General features: G+C 42.3%; 1 protein-coding gene across 7 annotated transcripts in view; it reads right to left on the bottom strand.

Annotated features, from left to right (window-relative positions):
• The window catches only part of WDFY3 (WD repeat and FYVE domain containing 3), a 168,462-nt gene extending 147,928 nt beyond the window's left edge, over positions 1 to 20,534 (bottom strand). For 4 of the 7 annotated variants that reach the window (XM_071807979.1, XM_071807981.1, XM_071807980.1 and 1 more), the window contains exon 1: positions 19,475 to 19,576. The gene's annotated coding sequence lies outside the window, so the exon portion shown is untranslated. Of the gene's footprint in view, positions 1 to 19,474; positions 19,577 to 20,137 lie in introns of those variants that run through there. The other 3 variants (XM_071807984.1, XM_065837921.2, XM_071807983.1) reach the window with 3 other exon arrangements.
• Between the last annotated feature and the right edge of the window lie 2,754 nt (positions 20,535 to 23,288).

Below are 23,288 nucleotides of genomic sequence, written 5' to 3'. Positions count from 1 at the left end.
CACTCAGCTCATGGGCTTTCATTTGCTCAGGCACTGCAGCTAAATTTTCATTATGTGCATATTTAAAAATATTTCCGCAGAGTGGACTGCATGCTGTTAACTTCACATTCAAAATTCAAATCAACTTTCCTTAGTGTCTCCCCAGACAATCCCTTCATTCCTCAGTTAATTCAGTGCTTTTTCCTTTCCTTTCTTCTGAGATGCTAGATCCAAGACAAAGATCCCAGACCAACAAAGATAACTCATAATACACACTCATAATCTTTATTAACTTGGATCAGATTCAAAATACCAAATAATACCCATTTTTATCCTCCAATTAACAGTGTAACTTGGTGTACTGCCTAGCAATCCTAAGAAGTTGAAAGCAGAACAATGCATAAAACAGATTTAGTTTTCAGTGTTTTCTGTCCAACCATGTATTTCACACAAAGAGAACTTGTCCTGCCAAGACTTCATACATGTATTACACAACAAAACATAGGTAAATTAAAGCCTTCCCTTTGAAGCATTAGATCTGCAAAAAGATTTAGTAGGAAGCAAGTTTCAGATCCAAACCATTTCAAATGGGGAGGGGGGGCGGAATATTAAAAACACTGAATGACTTAAGGAAATGTCACTTGTCAACATGAAATTGCAATTTCTTCTTCAGTGATTCAGTAACTTTGCTATTTGTGTGGTCTGTATGGTCAACCACAAAGAAATATCTTAAGAGAAAAGTATCAACAGATCATCATTTTAACTCATTCTCCATGATATCCAGTTCTTCCTGTTACCATGGGCACAGAATCACATCATTATTAGCAAATATTTCTAACACATTTGTAGTTATTTGGTTTGCATATGTGTGAATTTTGAGTTTCCATCTGGACCTCTGCCTGGGGATGGGGAGTGTCTCTTGATTTGGTTTTGGAGGTTTTTGCTGATGAAGGGAAAGGGGACGACGGTTAGGAAGAGGAATATAGCAGCTACTTGATGATACAGCTTGATGCTTCCTTCCCCTTAACATATTCTTACTCAACTTCCTCCAAATACAGTTTGAAGAACCTCTTCTTGCTTTGCTTGTGAGCAATCAATAGTATGATTCTTTTACAATTTATTTCTCTCTGTCTGGAGTATTCACCAAAGGAAGAAAACCTACAACTCTTCTACTAAATGCAATCCAAGTTGGTCATGATTATTTTTCCTATTGTGAAGTTAAACTACTTGAAAATTCTGCACTAAAAATACCAGAGTAAATCAGAAAAACATGATCCTGGCTAAAATTATTTGTGCCACAACCAAACCATAAAAAAAAAGATATCCATAGTAAAAGAAAAAAAAAATCACTAACATTCTACAACAAGAGAAGTGAGTGAACATAAAGTAAAAGAAAGCTAAAAACTGGTGAGGTTTAAAAGCTGTCTTTTAACACTATTTCACTATTTAAACTGTTGTTTTTTTCTGTTTGTATTTATTTGTGACAAAAAAAAAAGTGTCCTTACAGTTAGTTTGATAAATATCATTACAAACTGTAGTTAATCATAATTTGATGACTGTAGATTCCTACCAATTCTGTAAACAAATATCATGTTTGGCTTGCTGTCCACATCACTTAAACAATTGCAACAGAACAAACTTTATGTGGCATTCTTTCAAAGGAATCGAATTTTCACAACAAAATCAGAAGTCTTTAGGCTTGCTGTGACAAAAAAAGGAGCGCTGCTAAACATTGCAAGGTACCAGAATAATCACGTTTACAGACTATGAGTTATTTAAACAGAGCTCAAGAAAGGTGTCAAGAAAACACCAAACAAGACAAGTCATTAGGCTTATTGATGTCACGACCTTCCCAGTTTATAGGGATGTCACACTTTTTTTTTTAAGCTTAACCAAGATACTTGATCTCCAAGCTTTTCAACTTCCCAACACCACAGATTTTCATATCACAATCCAGATCTGTCAGGAGATCAGTTGGAATTACTTCATTTAAAACACATCAATTTAGGCGGTAACATTGTGCCTTCTTCACAAAGAAACATCACCACCTTGGTTCTCTTCCTGATCAAGATTTTAAGCATAAACAGTCTTTAAAAAGCATGATCAAGTACCACTCTCAATTAAAATTTTTCTCATGTCTCTCCTTACCTAGTAACACAAGTGAGATTTACAAGAGTAAAGGTGTGATTGACACATTAATTTGAACTCTCTTTTAAGAAGGTTAACATTTCATGTATATGTCCTTAATAGTTAGTTATGTAGAAAATCCAAACAGCACTTAATAGGAGAGACATTACAGACTGACCAACAAATTCAAGAATATTACTGAACCTGGAATAAGCTGCTGTTCATTCCATGTGTGCTCCTAACAAAACTGCAAACTGGTACAGATTCTTATCTGCAACTTGTTAGAAACGCATGTAGAATCTTCACCTTCCATTGCCTTCAACAGAAAATAAACTCCCAAACCAGTATTATTCAATATATTCATCAACAACTTGGATGAGGGAATAGAGTGCATTGTCAGCAAGTTTGCTGATGACACCAAGCTGGGAGGAGTGGCTGACACGCCAGAAGGCTGTGCTGCTGTCCAGCGAGACCTGGACAGGCTGGAGAGTTGGGTGGGGGAAAATTTAATGAAATATAACAAGGCCAAGTGTAGAGTCTTGCATCAGGGCAAGAACAACCCCAGGTTCCAGGATAAGTTGGATAGTGACCTATTATAGAGCAGTGTAGGGGAAAGGGACCTGGGGGTCCTGGTGGACAGCAGGATGACCATGAGCCAGCACTGTCCCTTTGTGGCCAGGAAGGCCAATGGCATTAGAAGGGGGGTGGTTAGTAGGTCGAGAGAGGTTCTCCTTCCCCCTCTACTCTGTCGTGGTGAGACCACATCTGGAATATTGTGTCCAGTTCTGGGCCCCTCAGTTCAAGAAGGGCTGGGAACTGCTGGAGAGAGTCCAGAGCAGGGCAACAAAGATGATTAAGGGAGCGGAGCATCTCCCTTATGAGGAAAGGCTGAGGGAGCTGGGTCTCTTTAGCTTGGAGAAGTGGAGACTGAGCGGTGACCTCATTAATGTTTATAAATATGTGAAGGGTGAGTGTCAGGAGAACGGAGCCAGGCTCTTTTCGGTGGCAACCAATGATAGGACAAGGGGCAACAGGTACGAACTGGAGGCTCCACTTAAATATGAGAAGAAAGTTCTTCACAGTGAGGGTAACGGAACACTGGAACAGGCTGTCCAGAGAGTCTGTGGAGTCTCCTCTGGAGACATTCAAAACCCTCCTGGACACATTCCTGTGTAGCCTCATCGAGGTGTTCTTGCTCCAGCAGGGGGATTGGACTAGATGATCTTTCTAGGTCCCTTCCAATCCCCAACATTCTGTCATTCTGTGATAACCAAACTAAAGAGTGCACTAAGGCTCAAAGCCAAAAATTTAGGCAACTGTAACTTGGAAAAGAAACCACCAGATTTAAAGGCGGGGGGGGGAAGTATATTTTCTCTGAAGTAGCAAGAAACATCTTCCTCCTAAATTATTCCATTTCTAAGATTTCTGACTCAACTGCTGACTAATTTGGAACTCAGTAATGAGAAAAAAAACCCAAACTTGCAAGTCACTAATCCATACTAGACATTGTCAAACACACTGCCACAACCAGAGAGTCATGTGTTAAGTTATGCACATATTCACTGAAACTGCTAAAAAGCAGTTAAACTCTTCCTGAGGATTGTATTGCTTAATGCCAGATGAATCAATTGCAGGAACCACATGTGCAAAGCAGAGACATGAAGGCAAACAATAAAAAGTCCAGGAACACACTGATAAAACAGTCACCTTTTTTCCTGCAGCAGACAGGACAGACATAGACTCCTTACAAACCACTATGTTTTTAAAGAATCGGTATTTTTTTTTAATTCAAATAAGTTCTTGGGCAAATTCCTGAATTAACAGGTTTGTATTTCAAAAAGCATCTGACATGCTTCTCAGTCCAGATTAAACCATGTGTATTGACTTCCATTTCACTGTCCTTCAAAGTGTTTGTTTTGGTGCCTGGAAATATTGCATACACAAATGTAACTCAAAGATGCTTTGTGCAGGATCATACAATGATGTTTTCCAAAGCGTTTTGAGGCAGGTCTTCTCTAATCTTTACCAGCTTGCTAGCAAGTTACAGAATGAGTTCTAAATTCATTCCACTACTTTATCTAAAACAAACAAACAAAATGAAAAATTTCATGGCCAAAGATGACAGTTCCCAAAAGCCACAGAAATCCAGTTTGAAGTCCTGAGGAGAACTCTGGGATGAGGACCACAGAACAACTCAGCCAAAAAGGTCTGAAGAGCAATTTCAAAATCCTCCATGAAGTTATAGCCCTTACACAAGCATTACTTTGGGGAACTCTCCATTAGACCAGGGCATCCCTATCACCGTGGTTACAAAGAGCTAGCTGTGATATCCAGCTGTTTTGCTGGGTTAGGTTGGTTGGATGTAGGGTATTTTTCCAGAAAAAACATGTTGTAATCCTTATATCCTCATCATTACTTTGTGGGTTTCCCCAGTATCAGGAGCTCCAATAAAGTCCAGCTGCATTTGTAGTGCCAGAACTGTGGGGCTGAGGTATGAACTCTGCAGAGTCTTCACCAACAATAGAAATAATCAAACAACCAGTGACAAATGTAACCATCAAAACTTGACTGAACATGCATAGCTGTGCAAGGCTATACTTGAGAAACACAATATATAAGCCAGAACTCAAGGTTCCTGGGTGAGAATTTCGGGATGGGGGGGTGAGGTGATGTATAAGTGGACTAGATTGAAGAATACATGTTATGTATCCAGTCTTTCAGTTGCAGGAGAATATCTTCTGTGCATCTGGTCCCTCTAAAGCAGGCCAAGGCATACTGCCACCAAAGGAAAAGAAATTCCAACAAAAAGTAGCTCAGACCAAAAGAACCACAATTTCTTACAAATGACAGTACTTTTACAGCTCCTAAGCCAACCTGTCATCTCTCCAAATATCTGATCTATAGTACTGACACCACAAGTAAAAAAATGTACCCTTAGCATTCCCTGTAACTTGTTTAGCTTACAAACTAAATAAAGACCTTAAATTCACATCCTCAATTTATTTCCTGATATAGGACACGAAGCACCAGAGCCTATTTATGACTGATACAGATCCCATTCAACGTGGAAAACGCAAGCAATGTAGACAACGGTGTGGTATCACAGATCAACCATTATTTCTCATCTACCAGGACTGTATGTGGAATATTCTATTCATGTGTAAGCAGAGACCAGCGTTACAGTCTGAAAGTCTACCGTCTCTTGTCTCATCACCCAGTGTTGTACAGGCAGGTTTCCAAGTGTTTATCACAGGTCAAAATAGCCTGTCTATGGTCACTTAAGCTCACAGGAAGTCATGTAATCTGAAACGGAAACAGCATGACATAAAAACTGTGAACTGTAAATGTACTGTGCATAGGGTAAAATATACAGTATTTTGAAAATACATCAACTGCTTTCATTATACTGCAGTGAGATCACTTGGCTGTAAAAGCATGAGATTTACAACTACCTCATCTTACACACAAGAGTATTGTATTTTATTTGGCAATTCCCAAGGCAGTGGGAGAGAACTAAAATTTCTCTCAGGCCCACCCTTCGAAGGAAAGTGGAAAACAAACCAACCAACCAACATCAAACAGCACACACACAACAAAAAACAGCCATTTATACACTTCTAATATCATGAAAACATGAACTTGTAACTTTTGACCTTAGCTTAGACAAAGGTCATTTGTAATAACATTTTAGATCCAAGCAAATGCCTTTTGTTACATACCTATAAAATGTAAAGCAATTCTGGTTCTCATGAAAAAAATCATTCCTCTATACATTTCTTATATACAAGGTCAGTTACATTTTGCAGCATACTACATCGGATAAACGCAAACATGATGCTGTCTCACTGACACTGGAAAGAGAAGGAAACAGCAACACAGGAAAAAAAGAGACTTGTTCTCAAAAGAAATGGGGGCGTAGAGTAGAAGAGAGGGAAAAAAAAAAAAAAGGCAGCATCCAGGACACAAGTAGCTGGCGCTCAGGGACTAGGAAGGACTTCAGCTCCACAACAACAGCATCAGTTGCATAATCGCTGCTGCCTGAGAAGTTATACAATGTCTGCCCTTCTCCTCATTACGAAAACAAATAAGCAACTAGAAAGTCCTTTTAGTGCACAGCAGCTAATTAATTTATTACAACATGTTAAATCCTACTTAATAGAAGGTCCTCTGTAGTTTCAAACATTACTTTTCAGCTTACTGGAACGTGAAACATTAAATTCTATGTCAACTCTTTTAAAAACACTTATTTCCCCTAAAAGCAACATGTCCTAACACCAGTGCCAAGCCACAAGAATTTACCACCTGGCTTTTCCAGCCATGCTCTGAGAAGACATGTTCACATGGGAGAAAGCTGTCCTAAGGCTAAGTCCCATGAACCATGACCTCTCCTGTTGCTGCAGGACTTGGTGAATTCTGTGGCTATCAAGACATTTGATGCAGAATCACAAAATACCGAAAAAAAATTCCAAAGGCTAACACAATTCTAATTCTATAATGGGGTATTTTGCAGATACTTACAGCAGAAGCAGTAAAATATTCATAAGAGAAACAAGGACAAATCAACCTTTGAGGAACACCACATCACTGAAGAACAAGCAGGACAAAGGTTTTCCTGAGTGGCTGCGTACCGGGCAGACCTGTGCGCTGTGGCATTGCACAAAGAGTGAAAGTGAGGTTTGATTCAAGCGCAAGAGATACCGCAAGCTGATTAAGAGGGAGATGAATTTTAGCTTGCCAGCACTGAGTCCATAAAGATAATTCTAACCTAATTATAGCTCCCTTATTAAGGACTTGGACCAAAAGAATAAGAGTTTTATCGCCTCATCTAAAATTTGCATTTCTTTGTGATTATCTCTTTTCTGCTGTAAGTCTTGTCCATTTGGTTCTTCTTACCTCTGGGTCAGAAGTTTTATATCTTCCCACCATGATTTGGGCTCCCAGCCCAATGCTGCTGCATTGCAGAGTCAGCAAAGACATGATGCAGCAATATTCCTGAATTTCTGGGATGTGGAAGTACATGTCAGTGATGCCAAACCCTGAAAGCCATCTGGATAAAACTCAGAGGACCCATGGCACTTCAGAAAAAAAAGAAAAAAAAAAAAAAAAAACAAACACACAAAACAAAACAAAAAAACATGACAATGATGTCAAGATGGCTGTCTTGGCCATTTTATGCCCTGTTGTTATCTTATAGCTAGTGTCGAGAACATTGCAAAAATCAACTGTTTCTGCAAAGACAGAACAACCATTCGCTGTTCTCCTCATCCCAACAAATCCAAGCATCACCTCCTGTGCTCAGCACAGACCACTTCCAGCAACAAATCGCAGGAATCGGTGGCTCCTCTTGAAGGAAGTGGAAATACCAGGATCTGTGTTTCAGTGGATGCACAGATCAGATGAAAAAGAAAGAGATACCCAGCGTGGACTGCCCACAAGCCACCATCCCAGACTGCCAACTCCTGGATAAGTAGGCAGATGAGAACGGAACCATCTCCAGCGAAGGGAAAGAGAAGCTGCTGACCTGAAAGCTTGCAGATCCCTGCAGGAATGAACATGCTGGTCTCAATACACATTGATGCTGTATATCCAAGATATTCACGGACCAGCAATTACAAAAAGGCCCACTCTGTTTAACTCACCAGCCCTGAACTTGCCTTGGGACAGGAAAGTAGCAGATTTCAAACTCTTTTTTTTTTTTTTCTTATTGGGGTTTGCTGCAGATGGCAATAATCCAATCCTTAAAGCCCCTTATTGTGAATATGCTGCAATGCATGACGGCTGTATCCCTAATGTCTCAGCTCTGAATTAAATAAGCCACTTACCTTTGCTAATCCTTCTGCAACAACTCAGAATTTTGATTAATGACCTGCTCTGCACCAAGTGCCCCTTTCACCAACTTCATCAGCAGTGCCCTGCCTCCCCTCCCGGCTCTCTGGCAAATGCTGGGAACAACTCCAACATTCAGGACTCGGGCAGGAGTCAGAAGAGACATTTTTCCAATAAAGCAATTCCAGCCTACTTTTAAGATACTACCGTAGATTCATCCTAGTGCACTGGAACAGCTATTGTGGATTAAGAGCGTGATGCCCTTGTGGATCAGACAGGAAGATCTGACAATCACACCCATTCCCCCATTCTATTTGGGTTTGGTGCTCAGGAAAGAGGAAAAGGAGAAATGCCACAACCATAAGGTGCTCCAGGACTCCAACATTCAAAATTTGGCACTGTTTGTAAATTTACTTAAGAGACAGATACCTAAATGCTAAAACCTAAGTAAATCAGAAAGCTCACAGCTAAGCTACCAATCCTACTAACTGTGCTACTCACTTTCTAAAGCACAGGCTTACATAAAAATATGTGTCTTCTTAATAATTTTATACATCTAAAAGATAATCAACTTATGTGACTCAGTTTCTAGGTGTCTAGGGCTGCTTTATAGTTGATGATTTCCGATTAAACAGCTCTCTGGGAGCATGATCTCAAAACCAGCATCTATGGGAACAGAAACCAAGTACCTGCAGAAAGCAACTGGTTTCTCCCAAGGCTACAAGGGCATGTCTCTTGGTTTTGGACAGCTGGGTCCACACACTTAGGAGAGTGAACTCCACCCTCTGTGTGGCTTAGCTGATGAGCAGTTTCTTTTAACTCAGCCACCATCAGCTATCAAATACCTCAAGTCTGTAATGACCATTTTTAAAAAATTAATAATGAACAAGAAACTAACTTAAACTCACTGCAAACCCTCTCCTAAGCCACTAAGCTTTTTACATCCAGGTAATTTGCCTTTAGGCTTTGCAAAGATAATTAAGACTCATTCTGGCTCCCCAAAAAAATCTTCTCAATTAAATTAGAAAGATCTCTTTCTTCAAAAGTGTAAGAAAGAAAGAAACAAACTAGAAGCAAAGACAAAAAGAAAGGGAAAAAAGGCAGAGTAATGATAAGCAAAGTAATTATCAATGACGTAGAAAAAATGACAAGACTGAGTGGGTGAGTTCTGGATGCAGAAGAAAAATAAAAAAGGGGATATATCCAGAAGACAGGAAGCAGATGCAAAATGGAAGACAGATTACAGTTTTGTGGACACACAAGTCCTGAAAACCTATTTACTTAAACCACTAGAAGCTAAAAGGCACATGTGTTCAGTGTATTCTCCCTTTGATTTTTAGTGATAATTAACTAGATCTCCATATTAAAAAAAATGAAGGGAAGAAAAAAAAGGAGGCATAAGTTTTGAAAAGGGCCTGTATTTATCAGCCCCATGTCCTATCTGTGGTTTCTCCCATGAAGCATCTCCAGGAGAATACTGAAGGAATTCTCTGTAGCAATCTTTTTCCAAGCGATATTTTGGCATAAATCCAAAACATTTGTTTTAAAACTGACGTGCAGACGACTATCGGCAATGGATCTCTCCAAAGTCCACAAAATGGTTTTGATAGAAGAATTTTCTCTCAAAGGCAGATCAGGAAGGGCACATACTATGACACTCAAAAAAAGACACCCCTAAAAAACCCAAAACAGCAGAAAGCATAAATGAATACTCTGGCAAACCAAAACAAAAACACACAGTTTCCGTTGCTCACTCTCAGTCTCATTAGCAGCGATTTTTGCAAGAGTAGAATATCAAAACAACCCAAAAAAGGCAAGTGAAATGATGCATTTGTTTCATTTAAAGCATTCCCAGGAGCAACTGTAGCACATACGCCAGACTTAAAGGAACAGCCACTGCCAGAGAAATTCTAACCGGAAACAGAGACCAGTCACTAACCTGGGTTCTCTTCCTTGTGAGAAGCCGACACATTCCTTCTGTCTGCCTGTCCAGACTTGCCAGCACACCACTGAGAAGCAGCCAAAAAACTCAGAATGATGTTGATAGTGTAGAATGAATATCAGACAGCACCTCCTATCAACTGGTGGCGACACCCAAAGGAAAAACAATTATATCCAGCAAGAGATGCCAGGGAAGGAAGAAAATAAAAGTAGGAATAAAAACTCAGGGTGACTGAAAAGCAAACAGCATCAGAGGTGGAAAACACACAAATATTCTCTCCCCAAGTCCCCATATTTTTTCCTCCAATTAAAAATCAGGGGCAAAAACTCAGTCTAAGTCAAACTGGGACCAACTACTACTATATCCTAAACTGAAAAAGGATGAGAAAAGAGTATTGCCTAGGGACTGCAGCAGAGTTTTCTCAGGCTTGCAGATCCACTAAGTTTCTCTGGAAAGCTCAGAACAGAAATGGTCTTCCAAGAACTACTGTGGCACAAAAGGCACTGTTTTGTCTTCACCTCCCTGTCCTGTTGACAACACAACCAGCATAGTGGAAGCCAAAAAGAAACAAGCTGGTTTAGTACTGGGAGGATCTCATGCTGAAACCATCTGGCTTGCTCAAACTATTAAAAAACATACCAAAACCCCCTCTACCCCAACAACAAAATACACCACCATGAAGAAAAACCACACAGCAAAACAAACTCTCAAAACCCAAACATCCTCAAGTCCTTGCCTATTGGGTAATGAAAGTTCTACCTTTCTGAGACTGAATGGTAGGTGACTATGGTCCTATCATTTAGACAAGCTATTTTAGTTCAGATTTTCCAGACATCTTTCTCAAAGACATTTATATTCACCATCTCACCCACATTATTAAATTGATCATTTTGAGATAAATGTGGCGTCCTCACACAAATTTACTCATTCACTACGAAAGCTGGCATGTGCTGCTCAGCATCATTAAACTGATACCTTCAGCTCAGCAACTTTGCTTTAATCACATTAAAGGTACACCAGCTCACATAACCAATATACTAACAGAAGCCATTAATTTATGCACCTAGATGAACACACAGGAGGCATATGTGGTAGCCGACTGACATCATTATTTGGATCATTTTGTAAACAAGGCATCTTCTAACCTCATCCATTTTAGTACAGTCAAATGCACAGTTACATGCTAGGAACCAGAGTGGGAAGAAGGAATCAGAGTGCATAAACCACAAATTCCAAAAGGAAAACCAACAAGCCCACAGCAACGTGGGTGACATGACCCTTGGATGTAGCAGGAGACAGCCCCCAAGCTGGGGGAAATGGGTGGGGAAGAAGGGAGGGTTTCAAAGCAGGCAAGAAATAGACTACCCTAAGACATCCAAAAGTCGCTGCTTTTAAAGTACCTTAAGCTCCAGAGGGCAACTAGAATACAAATAATGACTAGCAATCACTTAAATATGTTTTATTTATCACTGAAAGCTAAATTTATTACTGAAGGTCAAGAGAAAGTTATAAAGAGACTGGCTCATCTTCTCTGGGCAGACTGTATTTACGTAGCAGAGGGTTCTTTAACCTGGCAAATTATTACAGCATGCACTGAAGGCAAATAAATTCACTTTCAGTCTGGAAATAAGAACCTCTTAGGAGAGTGATAACTGGCCAGGCGAACTGATTACTGACCATGTAAGATTTCCCCCTAACTCAGAGACTATACAAGGCACATCTTCCTAAAAGAGACATTTCCATTCAACTAAAATATATTGCAACCAATGCAGTGACGTGTCACTGCTTATGTGGAAGGATACCCATTTCTTACTGTACAAACCTTACAATCGCCCAAAGATCCACTGCAATATCAGATCCTTCAAGACACAGTCATTTTTAACTAAGAAAGAACACTACAGAGAGTGAAAATACGTCAGGCACTGTAATTATACTGGTCCAGTACACACATTTTTCAGATCCTGCTCTGAAAGGTTTATGTCCTTGGTCCCTTCCTCTTTCTCTCCTCCTCATTTTCCACGCCTTTTTACTGAAAAACACTTAATTTATACCAAGCTAGCTATTCTTCAAGATGAATCAACAAGACCTTGCACAATAAACAGCAGAAAATAAGAATAACTTATTAAGAGGTATAAATTTTGAGGCTACTGTAATTTTAGTACAAGCCCTGGCTCACAATGAAGTTCTACCGTCTTCTCACCAGTCCTGTTCAAAATACTCTGTTAAGTCTTGGGAATCCCATCTCAGGAACACTCATTACAGATGGTATTATATGAAGAAGAGTGAGAAGCTTACTAACATCAAAATACGTAAGTGTAACAATGAAAAAAGAAAGCAGGGGTGAGAACCCCACTTTCTTTCCATAAGAGCGAAATAAGGAGCAACATTAATGCAGCAGGTGTCCTACCATTTATTGTAAGTTCATTAATAAAAAAAAAGGGGGGGGGAAGACACTGCAAACAGGAAGCAGAAAGCTGGAAGGATAAATCAGAAGAAATGGGGGAGGCAGTGAGCAGCTGTGTGGGGTTTAGCTGCCAGCTGGGGTTAAATCACAACATAAGGGCATTCCAGACAGAGCTCCACAAGTCTTCATTTGCCACTTAAAGCAAATCAAAAGCTCATCCCACTCCCATCATCACCAACATCCACCTCTGCCTGTAACAAGCCAGGCCTCCAAATGCCATGTTCCCCAGAAAAACATCCTAGCCAAGTGTCCTGCTTCAAGCAGGTCCTATTATTCTCATCAGCTTACAGCGAGAGCACGCTTCTCTCCTATTCCAAAGTCGGAACACTAAAGCCCACCCTCTCCCATTCAATGGGGATTCAAAAGCTTCCAGCATTAAAACAAACACATGCCAGAAAACCCAAAGTCCAGTAAGTTTCTTCCACCATCAGAACAGCAAGGTCCTGATTCAACAACAACACAACTTTGACAGGTACCTGAAAGAGCTGGGAATTCTCTGTTCTTGGTTCTCATTACCCTTTTGGCTCCCCCGCCCCCATCCCGCAATAAGAATGATTTCTGAGCATGCTGCAGTAATTTCACACAACGCTTCTTCCCTCCTCTCTACAGTTGGGGTGCAGGAACTGCTTAAATTAGTATTGCTTCCACTACTACAGTCCACCTACTATGAACAACTCAAGCCCAGTACTTCACACCACCCTAATAAATCTCAGACAGAAGCTCGGGCTGATTACACCAAGCACACTTCCATCTGATTAACCTAAAATATCTTTACCCTCCATAATACACTCTGAACGGTTTTCCTCCCTTTTGGGACTGTCCATCATCCAAGCACTTGAAAACTCTTCTAAAAGTTTTGTTACCAAGCCATGTTGATATTTTGTCATATTTTAATGGAAAAGCACATGCATTCTCTCTGTGTGCATTTTTATTTCTTATTCTCTTTTTTCAAACAGCGCGTCTTCTGGACACTCTAAGCATTTTTCTAGCCCTGCAATTTCTCTTTCTATTCCTCTAATGTCAAATTATGCAAAAAAAGGCCATACTTACAGTGCCAAGTACTCAAACTTTAGGAAATCCCCCTCTTCCTAATACAGCCCGTTTGTAAGTTATGATTTTGGTTCTCAGCAAGATGTAGGGACAGCAACATTACTTATCATCCTACTGTTCACATACAGTCCATTTTCTGAAGCAAGACCCCATCAGCTACTAGTTTACACAAACCAAATCACCCTGCTTTCAAGTATACTGAGATTTTTACCATGTCTTCATTTGAAATAAATACATCACCTCATAATATTAGAACGTAAAACGTGGTTTACTTGCACGCATACTCCACCTGGCAGAACAATATGGAGAAAAGTATCAGCAAGACAACCCAGGTAGAGCTTCCTTCTCATACCCAATGCATGGCAACACCTCTGACAAAACCAGCAGGAAACCAGATGAACATTTCTCTCTGAAAGTCCTGATCCACACTCTCACTGAAGCCACTGTTGCAAAAATGAAGTACCCTAAAAAAAACCACCAACATTTAGGTAACATGCAGTAATATCTTCCCTTTCTAACTATGTATCTATCTCTACCAAATTATCAGCTCTGAAGGTTTTGCCATTCTCCATTTGTTTATTTGACACAACTGCTTTAAGTATCAATTTTGCTAACTCTCTCCCTACTCTGAAACCCTTCACCACAAAGCCTCACACCCACATCCAAAACCAGAATCTGCATTAGAAAGAAAATCGATTATTCAAGAGAGGGAGTAACTTCTTTCACCAACTAGGAAATAAGAAGAACAGGGTACTGGAAAAAAGTAGGCAAAAGACAACTATAAAGGGTCAGACTTCTCTAAGATAGGTATCTTGGTGAAGCAATTAGAATAAGAAGCTTAAGTTCAGCACGCAACTGTTGAATATCCACTCAAGCAGAAAAATTACAAGTTTAACTCTTACATACTTTCAGTGTAATAAGCAATTTCTCTAGAATAAGAAAGAAAGAGATTAAATAGGCCATCTGGGAAAACCCACTTCTTCCATGTGTTTTCAAATTTATTCTTGTCTGTACACTGTTAGTGAAAGTTATGCCGCTCAAAACTTTTCCTTGTAGTATTGTAATAAAATGCACAACATGGAAATAATATTATAATACTTGTGAATGCATAAGAACTAAACATTCTTTTAAAGCATATCTGATTGTTTACAACTTATCTTTCCCCTACATTTCTTAATGTTTACCAAAAAATATGAAGCTATGTGCCTTCACACCACTCAACATCCCTTCTTGTTGATTTCTTCTATGCAATTCCGTCTTTCCTAGCATAGCACTGTTCTGTTACTTTTGAAACTTTAGAAGATACCTTTTTACATGTGCTACAATAAGTTCTGCAATTTTGTTTCTATTCTGCAATATGACAGAAGCATTAGAGGACACGTGCTTAAGACAGTCACAGGACATTGATGGAACACCAAAAGCAGCAAAGCAATCAAAACGATTTTCTGTTAAAAGGGAAAGGTCCTAGAATGTAACATGTAGCTCTCACTGGAACAATACAATTCCAAAGAAACACTAAACAATATTTTTACAAATCCCAATACAGACAGTTCTACTTCCACACTCATAGCTTTGTTCAAAAGGTGAGGAGAGACAAAAGGAAAAAGAAAAAAAAAAAAAAAGGCAAAAGTCAAAGAGATTCCCTGTCATTGTTCAAAATTCTAAAAACATCACCACAAGCATCAAAAACTATGTCAATTGCACATTTCCACACAGTATAGAAATCAGAAAAATTTCCCCTGGAGCTGTTCACAGGGAAAAAAAAAATAGGTATGTCATCTTCACTCACAGAAGACAGGAAGGAAGGAACAATCACCAATCTCCAGCACATTTAGACCAGAGCAAATAGAAGAGGAACAAGACCTATTCTTCTTTCTTTGCAGCTACTGGACAAAGCTGTGCTTAGCACCTTTCCTGGAAGCCTCCGTACTGGCCAAGAGCTCCTGTGAAGTGAAAGCCAGTCCCTCCAACAGTGACACCAGCACTTGAGACCCAAGCTATGGCCTCTTCACCAGGCTGCTGTTATTTAGTCCTCACAGCAGTCATCAAGTCCCTCTTTGTAGCAGCTTCTAGAGAGAGGAAGAAAAAGGTGCCCAATGTGTGAAAGCCTATTTCATTAAAAGTAATTAGCGATCTTTGGTACCTTCTGACTAAAAATGCCTCATGAAAAAGGATGTATGTTGAGCTGAGCAAGGGGATATATATAATAACCAACAACTTCCCAATACCCTTCAGCTACCTTAAACACCAAGTAGAAAAGCTGAGTTCATGCAAACCTTACAGTCACGTATTTAAACGCCTTACGGACATCTATACTACAATCAAATTAGCTGAAGATTGTTCCCCCTTCACCATTCATACAAAAAAAATCCTTTTAATTACAGGTGAGTATCAAATCAACATAGAGGGTTTAAACAAGCACTCTGAGTCAGAAAATGCTACACCATACTAACCCAACAGTTTTATACAGTATTTCCTATTCCTCCTTCAGCTGTTAAGCTCTGAGACAGTATTAGCACAGATATTGAGCAAGATATACAACAACTGTGCTACATATCATCTAGCTTTTCTTAAATAATCATGCCCATCATCCGACAGGTGACCCACACACCAGGAGTCTGTAGGTGCTGTATTATCTTTCACTGCCAAAACAAGGAAGGTGCTATACACATTCACCAGCAATATCACAGAAGAACAGGGGATGCAACCAACACACAAAAGCTTGCAATATTACATCGCAAACACGGGTTGCTTGCCAAACAGATGTTCTCAAGGCTGGATGGCCAATAACACATATTCAGTCTTGCAAAGTCTGCAGCGCTGTCACCCAAGTCAAGATGCAGCTCTCACATCTGCCCCAAAGACCTCACTTAAAATGCTACAAGCCACTAGTGGAATTTCATACATAACATCTGAAACTTTGGCAACCAGAGTCCAAATTGGAATACAGAATACAACAACACTTTCTATACTGTCTGTGGACAGCTGGTTAAAACAAATGTGCATTGGGACCTTACAATTGTGTCCTGTCTTCTACCCAGCCTGGTCAAGGTATAAATAACCCAGCAGCAGGATGTAAAGCCTCCAACAAAAAGTAACAGAACCATACGAGAGCAAAACTGTTTATTACAAGATGAAAACTATAAACCAAATTACAAAGTTAGAGAAGCGAACTGTTCCAGGAGACATGCCAATCTTACATCAGCGTGCCTCAGTCCCTTCATGGAAGGGTGCGCAAAGGCTTACAGTTATAACTCAAGTTGTAGGTCCCTCGGGATACATACATAACAAAAAAAGTATTTTTCAAAACAATCAGCATTGCCAACAACTCAAAGACACATAGTCTAGGTATTTGTCACAAGTTGGACGTTAAATGCTGTACTATTGCAATTCTCAACACCAACAAAAACAAAAAAAATCAAGGAGGAAACCAATTAAGTTAAAAGCTCAAGTATTAAAGCCATATAAAAATAATTTGTTTCCCCCTAACACACATACCCCAAAACTGTACAATGGACCAACAAAATATTCCATTTCCCATTTTGAAATGTATGTTTTGTTCTAGTAACATAAGAATAAAGTTCTGCAGTTCTAATTATCAGAAAGGCAAGCACCAGGGGGTAAATTATGACTAAGATGCATGGTTTCTCACAGTACACCACATCCGCCCTTTCCAAATCTGTTTATTTTGGACAAATGATACAAGACTTCCTTATAGCAGGAAGTCCTGCAAGCCAAAGGCCACTGCTGAAACAGTTTTTCCACTATTTTGTAATAGGAACTTAAAATCACTCACAAACACAAATGAAACTGCTAATCAACATCAGCAGATTTGTCCTTCAGTAACTTAACCATCAGAGAGGGAACTACTGGCTTTTCTTTGTGTTATTCAGCTCAGCACATATTCAGAAACTTAAGTAAATCTCCATGACCCAATACTACAAAACAGTTAACATCAACATTTGGGAAGTGAAACACCATGTTCCAACACCAAAATTTCCAAACAATCTTATGACAGTCCTGAGCATTTCAAACAGTAAACTGCCAACAATCGCCACATCCTCTGCACATTAAACATCCTACAAGTTTTCCATATGCTAAAAAATCCAACTGAACATTTGCAGAAAACTATGAAATAGTTAAAAGTAAAACTGGTAGATGTTAAATTTTTTGTTGAATTCCCCTAACAGCAACACGTCAGTATATCCTGAAAACCTGTTTGCTTTGTATACTACTTCTGGCAGTTTACCTCCAGTAACCCAGAGCTGAATATCAAGGCTTTCATAGGTACCCAGATGGCTGTTCGCATACCTTGTCAGATGATTCATGTAGCATGATACAAGAAGCTAATGCAACCTTCTGAATTAAATTTGTTATTTCCAGGTTGAAAATATTAAGAATTATAATAATTTTGCTACTTAGCATCTTTCTGTTACTGTTCTGAAAGCAAGAAATGGGAGTTTCTTTCCCATAATACTGATACCACACAATACTATCACTATCATTCCTGATGCACCAAACTGCAAATAAAGAAACAATCAATTAGACATACTCTCTTAAGACAGACTTTAAGATTTGGTATAGAAATGCTCTTATACATTTTTAAATGGGTGGCACAGCAGTATTGTGCTTAACTTTGCTTCAAATTGAGTCGAACAGATAATCAGCTTGCTAACATACATTTTTGTTTCAAGTCTAGCAGTCTAAAACTTTCCTGTGAACTGGGAACACAAACACTTCCAGTTCCTAGCAAACACATACCAAACTGAAGAATACCATTCACCGATCTCTAGTCTGCCACTACTTATATACCAGGCATTCTTCTACCCAAATCATATTGTTGGCAATGGTGCTGAGTATTCCAGAGCTGGCTCCACTTGAGCTCGACAGACCCATACCACATAGCATGGAGGTATACATTAATGGTCCAAATATGCAGCCAAAGTTGGATTACCAGCACTTTTTAAGCAGGATCGTGGAGGAAAGGCACAATGCCATGTTAGCATGGATGCATATTTCCAGTACCCAAGCTAGGATATCTGCAATGCATTCTGCTTTACAAACATGCCTGCCTATAACCTAAAAACATAGAGGATTTGGCTGGCTTACTACAATTGAGCAACTCATGCAGCAGTAAGTTTCACATTTGCAAATGCTGTGAGTCTCTACTGACATTGCACAGGAGAGGCAAAATACTGCAGAACCATCAGTTCACACAAACTGCACAGTTTGTTCACATAGCCCGCTTCAATATACCACTAGCTTGTCACCAAAATGTGCCAAGGATGCAATCAAGTTGGCTCTCTGCAAAACCAGGCTGGATCCACTGGAGTCTGTAAGCTCAGGAACATCATTCAGCTGTAACTGGGTATAGGTGCACCCACAGGCACCAGGATGCAGCACAGCTCTGGCACAGTTTTTGGCTTAGCTCATTATTTCTATTTGCTACAATATAGAAAATTTACTTTTCTTAGTCTCCATTTTCCACAGTCCATCTTCATGGTCCAGTATGTGGACATGGGCATGCACAGATCCTGTCACAATCCTACAGTGCCAAGTAACCAAAATTTAATCATCAAAATAAGGCTAGGACTCGCAGGTCTATACTGAAATCCTTTGGAGTTACTCTGGTTAGTAAAGAAATTTCAGTTAGATCATTTGTGAAACTACAGCTCAAAATACAAAAAATTGAGTCCTCTGCACTATTTCTTCCATAAGCCTCTCTCTGTGCAGACATACATAAGCACAGCTACAAATTATAGTCCTAATCTTTCAAGGTGAACATCACGCAGGGACTCAGAACCCAGCACTACTGACTGGCCTCTACGCAAACCCCTCCATCTGTGCGGATCACCAGCAGGTTGAAAACGAGCAGCAGGTACCTCAGCACCTCCACAAATCCCCCCGGACCACGCTCCGCACCCCCTGGGAGTCACAACCTCTCCATCCCTAGAGACGCCCGCCGGGTACTTTCAACTTTAACGTCCCCACCGCACCACGGGGCCGACAGCTCTTTCACTGTCGCCAAAATAAATAACTACATTTAAAAAAATAAAAAACAAAATTAAGAGAAAAGAGCAACCCACCTCCAAGACGGGCCCACTGCCCGCGCTGGCCCGGGGCGGCAAGTGCCCCTACTCGCGGCTCGGCTCCCCACAAACCCACCCTGCACCCAGCGCCTGGGGCCGGCGGGCCGCCCCCTGCATCCCCGCCGGGACTCCCCCGGGAAAACCGACCTCCCCGGCCACAACAAAGGCCGCCGGGGCGGCCCAGTGCCGCCGCAGCACCCGCGGGGCTTCGCCGCTCCCACACCAGGCCGGGACCCGGCACAGCCCCCGCCCGCCCTCCTCAGCTCTGCAGGGCCGAGCTGTGCGCCCCGCGGGCAGCCCTGCCCCGGGGACCGCGGCCGCTGAAATAAAGCATTAAACTGGGGGGGTGGAGGGAGAAGGGTGCCCGCGCAGTGACAATGATCCATCATCCGAGGCACCTGCGCCACCGCCCCCTACTCCCAGCGGAGGGAGGCGGCTGCCCGTACAGCATCCCCGGGGAGTGGGGCGGCCACTGCGGCCTGTGGCCGGGCCGAGACAAGCCAAGCGGAGCCGGCAGCCTGGCAGGGCCGGGGGCCGCAGCCCGCCGCGCCGGGCCCGCGGGGCGGCGGCGGGTCCCCCCGCGGCGCGGCCGGGCTCGCAGGGCGGTGCAACAAAGCGGCGGGGCCCGGGAAGCGGCAGGCAGCGCCGCCAGGCACTCACCGGGGGGCGGCGGGGGGTCTCTGTCGGTGCCGCTGTGCCCGACCCGGCCCGCCGGGCCGGGGAGGGGGCAGCGGGCGGTCTCTCGTCTCCCGCTTCCTCTCGTCTCTCCGCTGCTTTCCACGGGCACGGCTCGCCGCGGGGGAGGGGGCAGTTAGGCGAGGAGGTGGCCGCAGCCAGGCGGTCCGGGCCGGGCTGGGAGAGCAGCTCCCCCGCTGCGGCCCAGGCGGGCTCCGGCGGGAGGCGCCGCTGCAGCGTCCGAGCGCTGGGGTCGTTCCGGCCCCATCAAGGCCGGGCCGGGCCGAGGGGGCCGCGCAAGGCGGGGCGGAGGGAGTGGGGCCGCTCCCCGCGGCGGCTGGTGGCCATCTTAGTCCTCCTCCTCCGCGGCGCCGAGTGCCCCCTCCCCGCCCGGCTGCCAGCGCTGCCTCCTCCTCCCTCCGCTCCTCCTCCTCTTCCCGGCTGGCTGCGGTGGCCGCCGCTCCCGCGGCCCGGCGAGGCCGGCTGAGGAGAGCTGGTGCGTAATGGCGGGCGGCGGCAACAGACCCTCAGGTGCCGGCCCGCCGCCCCTTCCCCTTAGCGGGAAGGCAGCACCCCGGGGGGCTCCTCTCCTCACCCGCACCGGGCCGGCTCGACCGACACGCAAGCGCCCTTCTTAGCTCGTTTTTAAATTTATTTTACAATTATCTTAATTCTTAAAGTTCAGATTTGGTTTCTCCGCTTTCTCTGGCAGAAATCCCCCCCCTCTAGCACCGAAAGCCGGTGTCCTAGCCCATACATCCACAGCAAAAGCTGCCCCAGCGAGGAGCCGGTGTGAGGGCTGAGGGGAAGGAAACGCAGATCAGTGCAGGAGTGAAGAAGCCACGTTGCAGCTGAGGTGCTTTTCCTTAGTTTTCCATCAAGGAAACTCTGCTGGATATACCTAGCATCGAACATAAAGAGAATTTGAACAACAGTGCTGGACAGACAATCTCATCCATATGGTCCAAGTATCTAAATGCTACTCTTTTCCCAATTAAGCCAGAAGCTCAGTTGAATTCCCAACAGCGAAAGGATTCCTTGTCAGCTGGACAAACTGGGGACAGAGCACAGGGTTCACTGCAACCCTGGGGCAAGATTCATCTGTTCAGATCCTCCTGGGAAGGGTGCAAAGGTCTGTCCACACACGTGTGACCAGATACCCTTCTGCCTTCTTCCAGTCACTTATAAACTCACCTCCTTCAATACATCAGCTGCTAACAGTCACTTATGCCCTAGCAGTTGTGAGGTATTTTTTCATTTACAAAACGCCATCTGAAGTCTTCACCAAGAGGACTAAATACCAGTTTGGAGAATCTGGCTGCAGGGGTGAAAACTGCAAGAAACAACGCACAGACCATCCAAGACCTTTGTGTTTCATGGACAAATTATCACAAGTGCCAGGAACCAGGACCATTACCTCTGCTAGAGGGTGCCTTATTAAATGAAGCTGTGTACTTTGTTGTACTTGAGGACAAACGGAGTAAATGCTGTTTATCCAATCTTCCTTCTCTGGCAGTTAGCATCAAACATGTAAACCTCTGTAACTCTTTTACTGGCTGATACCACTCTTCAGCTGGCAGTGGAAATCATCTCATTTAGGTGGAAGAGGCCTCTGCCTAAGACTCATGGATGCCTGGGGTGAGGCTGACTCTAATTCAGCCACTAAGGAGTGCTGAGAGAAGACTAAAGTGCAACTCCAAACAAACCAACCTTATTTCTACCAACTGAAAAATGAAATCAGCAAGGACAAGTTTATAACCTCCTTGCTGACACAATGCAATGCAAAGCAATGCTGACTTGACTTATTACAGGCTTCTTCTGAGTCCCCAAATTCAGTGTATTGACAGGACCAAGATTTAGTCCAACTCAGGAGGACAGCCTGAGCTGTAATTTGAGCTGGAACAGGGCTGACAGGCCCTTTGCAATGCCTATATTTTCTTCTGTGCAGCATAACCAGTGAAGAATAGGCACCAAGAGAAAACAGATGCACTGTATGTCCCATACTTCTATCACAGCAACTGTAATATGATCAGTGGCAGAAGTGCTTAAATGGTTGGTATTCTTGTGTACCTGGAAAAAAATCTTATGCCGTGGGTATCTTGTTTTGTCTCTCCTAACTAAATGCCTGCTTTTCCCCACTTTTTGGACACAAAGCATTTTAACCTCTTTCCCAACCACTGTCTACTGAACTGCTCTTCACAACCTCCTCTTCCGACGTCATATACTAAGAGAAATAATTGTTGTTGTCTGCTATGGAAAAAACAAAACAAAACAAAACACAGCACCTAGGGTTGTCCATGGCTGAGGCTGTATGAGAAATGTTACAGAACAGAAAGGGAAAATGAGGAGGGTCAAAACATGACACTATAGATTTGCTTACAAGGGATGCCTTTTGAGGGCGCTCACCATGCATTGTATACATCACAGAAAAACGCACGCACAGAAAGAAAAGTCTGTATTGAGTTATATTCTGTCACATATCAGACTGAAATAATTGGTACCTGGAATGAAGGCTGAACTCGAAGTCAATGGAGAGTCTTTGCTGCGAAACCACCCAGGTCTGTACCTCAGTCCGTTCAAAGGTAATGTGCACATTTCCTTGCACGCCTCAATTTTTACAAGCACGTTCTCCTCAGTTACTGCACCATGCCAGTCTAGAAGCAAAAACACGATACATGCTACCAGGCAGAATTTGGCCCTGTGAATGATATAGAACAGTTATACTCCACAAAACAAACAAATCTCTCTGCAATTTACGTGTAGGAGGATACTTGCATCTTTCATATGTAAAGGATTAACAAGATTTATCTCAGCCAGCTCTACTGAGTAAGAAAGCTTACGAAGATCGTGCTGTTCCTAATTCTTTATTGGCAGAGGTAAACTTAGTGGGAAGTCACAAAAATCCTCCAGGATGGCAGTGGGAGTTGCAGGGACAGCTGTACACCAGATACAAGTTTGTGGCATGCCAAGTTATATTGCTTTTTTCTTCCTGCTCAGTTGATGCTCATAGCATTCCTATTTATAGTCCCCATGTTTCGGTCAGTTGTCACAGTTCCAAAATAAATAATGGCAAGCTGTAACAATCCATGCTGAGTGACACCACACACTTTTTTTATGTTCTCAACATCTCCTCTCT

Source organism: Patagioenas fasciata, chromosome 4, assembly GCF_037038585.1.
Source record: "Patagioenas fasciata isolate bPatFas1 chromosome 4, bPatFas1.hap1, whole genome shotgun sequence".
Taxonomy (NCBI): Eukaryota; Metazoa; Chordata; class Aves; order Columbiformes; family Columbidae; genus Patagioenas; species Patagioenas fasciata.
This window is presented reverse-complemented; position numbering and strand designations above follow the sequence as displayed.